The sequence below is a fragment of the Desmodus rotundus genome, chromosome 4, assembly GCF_022682495.2.
Source record: "Desmodus rotundus isolate HL8 chromosome 4, HLdesRot8A.1, whole genome shotgun sequence".
In the NCBI taxonomy this organism is placed as follows: domain Eukaryota; kingdom Metazoa; phylum Chordata; class Mammalia; order Chiroptera; family Phyllostomidae; genus Desmodus; species Desmodus rotundus.
In genome coordinates this window covers 58,265,728-58,271,806 of record NC_071390.1, presented here as the reverse complement: position 1 = coordinate 58,271,806, position 6,079 = coordinate 58,265,728, and positions in this window count along the sequence as shown.

Genomic DNA, 6,079 nt, shown 5'->3' with positions numbered 1-6,079 from the left:
TGTCCAGTTCATTGATGTAAAGGAGGATCAGTTAGTAACAACAGCACCAGATGTGGACAGAGATCTGCACTCCAGGTTTGGTCCTAATGAAGGAGTAATAGGGCCTGTGGCTACCAAATGTAGAACTGTACCTACCTGGTACAGATGTAGAAACAGGCTCAGTGAGGAAGAGACCAGACCGAGGTTTCATGGTACCAGCTCTGGAGACTTAGTTCAGAGCTCTTTTCTCTTTATTAAAAACCTGCTCCTGACCAGCTTTGGTTTGTGTAAATCATCTCCCCAGAACTTTGTTTTCCCCCCATACAGTGAGGGGGTAAGATCAAGATTTTAACAGATTTAGTCTGTGCTGGAGGAGCATTTGCACTGGGAAGTGGGGCCATCATCTGCTGTGAGAGAAGCCTTGCAGGGAGCTGCCTGATAGAGAGATCCAGAGAGGCATTTCCAGGGACTTGGCCCCTCCCACTGCCCCCTCCCCGCCCCCACCCCACCTCTCTCATTTGAACAAGGCTAGACAGGCTCTGAGTACTTCTGTAATGAGAAAGTTCTCTCATCAACTATTTGGTTACTTTGAAGTAACAAAGGTAGGATAAATGCTTATCTCTTTTTCTTTATTTTCTAGGTTTTAAAATGAGTTGAATTTTTTTAGCATCATCCAAATATTTTCTTTTTCTTTTTAAGGATCATTTTAAACTCATACAGTTGAACATATTTGGTGTATTTTAATCCAATCAATTATAGATGTTCAAATTGTCCCATCTTTAGCAAGAGAGAACCTCTTTAAGCTAGATCCTGGGTCCTGTCTTCAGCCTACATTAATCTTTAAGAGCTTACTTGATAGGTAGTATGAAAATATGTTCCAGGATTATCTTGTACATTTTCTGCCCCAAGCCTGTAGTCAGCCATTTCTCCAAGAAGCTCCCTGGATATTAAAAGGCCACAGTCTGAGCTCAACTGTCTCTTTGGAGAGTTTCTTCATGTTTCCTGGCTGAAACATGAAAATTAGGGTATGGGTGTCTCTTACCTAACTACAAAACAGATACTCTGTCCAAGGCTTAAATATAAAAAAGCAGCTCTGGCTGGTGTGGCTCAGTGGATTGAGTGCCAGCCTGCAAACCAAAGGGTCGCTGATTTGATTCCCAGTCAGGGCACATGTCTGGGTTGCAGGCCAGGTCCCCAGTAGGGGGCGCATGAAAGGCAACCACACATTGATGTTTCTCTCCCTCTCTTTCTCCTTCCCTTCCCCTCTCTTTAGGGAGGGGAGGGAGGATAGATATATATATGAAATTCCTTGTGCTTCTCTAAGATTTTATAGTTGTTTCTCAATTTAAGGCAATGATTTTCACCCTTCCTCCAGACTAGAATGCCCTAGGGAGCTTTGAAAAAAATACTGATACTTGGATCAGTCCCCAGAGATTCTGGTTTAACTGGACTAGGATCTTGCCTTGGAAATCGGTTTTAAAAGGTGTGAAGCAACCGGACAGTGCTCGACCCTGGCTGCACATTGTTTATCATCCCATATGTGTTTTTACACTTTACCACATATGTATGGAGCTCTATACAAAACTGTTTTTCATGCTTTAAAATTTTATGCAAATTGTATCCCACTAAGTGTACCATACCCAAGCTTGTTCTTTTTCCCTAGCATTGTTCTGATTCACTCTGAATTGATACTTATACCACCAATGTACTCATTGTAACTGTTATAGCACATTAAAGCCTTTCCTTTACACCATCATTTTCTGCTCCCCTTTACTGCAAAGTACACGCGCAGTTAGTTTGTTCAGGCAAAAACCTTACAGTCATCCTTGACTCCTCTTTCTCTGACATCCCACATCTAATCGTTCAGGACATCCTCTTAGCTCTGCCTTCAAATATACCCAGCATCTGACACTTTCTCATCACCTCCACTGCTACCATCTGGTTCTTCCTACCATTATCTCTTGCCTGGATTATTGCAATAGCATCCTAAGTTGTCTTCCTGGTGGAACTTTTGATCGTCTACAATCTATTGTCTCAAAGCAGTCAGAATAGTGTATATCAAATCATGTCACTCCTCTTCTCCAAACTCTCCAGTTGATTCCCATGTCTCAGTAAAATTCAGTAGTTCTGACCACGGCCTACCAGAACTACATGGTGTGCATCTCTGCTGTCTCACCACCTTCTGACCTTATTTCCTACCTCTGCCCCTCACTCATGTTGCCCTAGCCATACCTCCTTTCATAATGTTCCTTGACTATAACAAGCCCATCCCCACCTCTGGGCTTTTGTACTTACTGTTCCCTCTGCTTGGAATGTTATTCCTCCAATATTCCTAAGATCTACTTTCTTCCAGGTCTCTGCCCAAATATCATTTTATGAAAGAGGTCCTTCCTGGCCAACCTGTATCTATATCACTTTCTGTCCTTATATTGAATTTCAGGAAAAACTGACTCCTACTCTTAAAGTTTGTTGGGTTGGCCCAGACCTTTATTATATAACACAGAAAACTGACCAGATATATTATTGGTGAGATGACAAGACCTTGGTTTTTGCCTTTTTTAAGGAAAAGTTTTTGTCAAGAGAGAAAATGCAGTAAAGCAGGAATATATTGGCCGCAGCAAAAGCATACTCAGGAGAATGGAATAAGAAAGGGCTTAGCATAGAAGAAGCAACAGGAGAGCCTAGGCTGGGCTCCCTTAGCTCACTGGGAAGTCAGAGAAAAGGGGCCTTGGAGACAGGTTCAGATTAGCCTAGAAGGGGCTGCCACTGCCCATTTCTCCCCTGGTTGCAAGTCTTGTGGGGTCCCTTGTAGAGGTGTCCAACCTGTGGCCCAGGTTGGCTATGAATGTGGCCCAACACAAAATCGTAAATTTACTCACCACCTTTTTTTTGCTCATCTGTTTTTGTTAGTGTTTGTGTATTTGATGTGTGGCACAAGACAACTCTTCTTCCAGGATGGCCCAGAGACACCTAAAGGTTGGACCCCCCTGCTTCTTAGCATTTAGGAGATGTGTGTCTGTGGGAGAAGACGGGGAAGGGAAAGGCGCAGGCCTCTCCTCAGAGGAAGAGTGCACACTGTGTCCGTTGTCCTGAGGGTTTGTATTTTTTTTTCTTGCAGGTGGGACTCTTAGGGGAGATCTCAGGGGACCGTCTCAGTAGAATATTTATCAGTGTTTCAGACGTGTCCTTTCAGAGGTGTGGTCTCCACTGATTGGTTGGCACCAGGGTGGAGGGTCATTAGTCAGCATAGTTGGTCCTAACATCAGCTCTGGTGCCACTTGTCTGGTTTTGCTGCTTTTCTGGGCCCATGGCTGAAATAACTGAGGCCTAGATGTTACCTCTAGTGAGGGAAAGTCAGGAGGTCTAAACTGCATGACCAGCAATATAAGTCATGGGGTTCAAACCACACGACCAGTGACATGCTAAGGGGAGGAACGGTTACTCTGGGGCGAGGTCTTTGTTTTTCCAGTTTTGCCCGTTGATAGGCACCTGGGGCTTTCTGCCTTGCTGACCTTCTGTACCTGGCCCATCATGCTTGCTCTGCTTATGCCTACCACAGATATAGCCAGAAGGATGTCCTTGAAAGGATCACCCCCCAAAATCTAGGGATCCATGCCACTAACATTCTTTATAGTAACTGTTTAATAAACAAACAACAAAAAACACTCCAAAACAAACCCTTCACCTTTAAGCCTAAAAAGGTTTGAGGGGTTAAAGCAGGACAACTTTTCCTTCCCCTTCCCTCCCAAACATAAACTCACTACATACCTGCCTGCTTGTCCCACGGGACAAGAGTAACTGAGAATGGAGGGAAGGTAGCCAGGGCTAAGGAGAAGAGTTCAGTCAGGACCCTCTGATTTCATCCACCCTCTATGCTCACAACCTCCTAAAGCCACTTCCCCACAGCTCACCTTCCTTACCCAAGCCCACCGCAGCAGTATGCCTGGCTCTGGCAAAAGAGAGAAAAAGTAGCCATAGGCACTGCTTCTTTCCCTCAGTGTTTCATTTTGTTTAATTTTAAAATAGTCATGGATGTGACAAGGAGCCTGCTTTTGAGTATGCATGGTACTGGGAAAGAGGACATGCAATCAGGTAAATGAAACAGACTAGACTCTTCCCTGTTCTCCCACACCTACTATTTCCTTTCCCTCTAGCCATATCTTGGTTCAGGGCCTTCATCCTGCATGAAATGACCTCTTCACCTTCTCCACCTATCCAAATATTCTCTATTTTGAAGGTTCCACTTCAGACCAGGATCCTTCCACATCTATGTCCACACCATCCCTGACCTTTGCCACCTAAAGACTCTTTTCCAAAACTCATCAGAGATTATTGGGAGCAGCCTGGTTCTGAGTAAGTTAAGGTGTGAACTCTGATGTTCCAAACTTGACACTAAGTTCTTCTAGGATGGTTCCTAACCTTGGCTGCATGTTGGAATCACTCAGGAGCTTTAGGAAACATTATTGCCTGGGTCTCATCATCCCAGAGATTTTGACTGAATGGGCCTGTGGGTATGGCCTGGGCATCAGAATTTTTTTAAACATCCCCAGTGGCTCCTCTGTGCAACCAAATTGAGAACCTTCAGCTTTTTATCCTGGTCTCTTTCTTGCATTCTCTCAGTAGTTTGCATTATTGTGGGTTTTCAATTTGTTTACCAAATAAAGAAAAGGGCATCTGCTAATGTTTGTCAGAGACTTGCTGAAGCTTTAAGCCCAAAGCCCACAGATATGAATGTCTTTGATCTGTAGTGTCACTGAAATTCTTGCTTCTCTTCTCAAAGTGTGGGCCTTAGACCAGTAGACTGTCAATATCCTCTGGAGCTTGTTAGAAATGTAGACTCTCTGGTCTTGAGAACTGTGAAAGTTTCCACACAAAAGATTTTTTCCACCTCCTACACTACAAGACTTGAACAAATACTAGGATAGTTCCCAGCAGCTCAAGGCTGTTTCCCTGGGAAGACCGAGCCCTCCCTTGAGCCCCCTGCAGGGGAAAGCTCAAGCCTGGCAAAAGAATTTAGTTGGTTCTAACCAAAGACCTGACTGTAGGTCCCTGACCTCCCTTTCTTAAGGGCATTCACTTAAAAACAGAAACAAACAAAAAACCCTTACAATTGTAAATCCTCTCTTTTTGAGCTGTGTAAGTTTGTGTCTCCTGGAACCCAGAGTGTCTTTCTTTCTCAAGGACCCGGGAGCCTTCCCTTTGAAATATAATCACCAGGGCAGATAAAGCTCCATCTCCCACTCTCTAGTGGGAGGGGAGAAGCCTAATGTGGTAAGTTACCCAGTTAGCAGACACAGATAGCCTAATCACATTGACCAAGGTCCTCAACCCGCTCTTTGTAATTTTCCACCACCTTGACTCCGCTCAAGCCCCTGCTTGTTCCCCCTCCCCACTCCTTCACTCTCCCTTTAAAATTCCAGTCACCTCTGCACAGAGCCCAGTTTTGTATTGAGGCCTCCCTACTACACTCATTACTGAGTAAAATCTGTCTTTACTGACTTTAACTAGTGTCTCCATTTTAACAAGATCCTCAGGTGATCTGCATGTACATTAAAGTTTGAGAAGCACTATTCTATAATATTTATCAATTCCTCAATGATGTCTAATAAACAGACCTGATAAAGACAGGAATTATAATGCTCGTTTTACTAGTGAGAGAGCTGAGGGCCAGAGCTTTGCTTGAAGTCACATGGTTAAACTAGAACTTAAACACATCTCATGACTCAGTGTGGTTTTCCATAATGCCATACTAATCAGGAGTAAAACAGTTGGTGAAGGAAGTCATAATAAGGTTTCTCTTTATGCACCCATTGCTACAGTATCCTTATAGGGGCCACTCTTCTTTAGCCATTTCAGGATCCAGTGTCTTCCAGGAACAAAGAATTCTCATCTGAGTTATCCTGTCAGTAGCTGGAGTCCCAGGGATCATAGTCACTGTACTGACCCAGTTCAAGCACTGAACAGTATTCCCTCCAGTCTGCAGAAGCCCGGCCCTTTACAGGCCTGTGCACACATGAAGCCAGACCTAGTCACCATCTCAGTCCTCGACCAGTCACCTCAACCCATACACACGGAGAACACTGATTTTTCACAGTCAGTG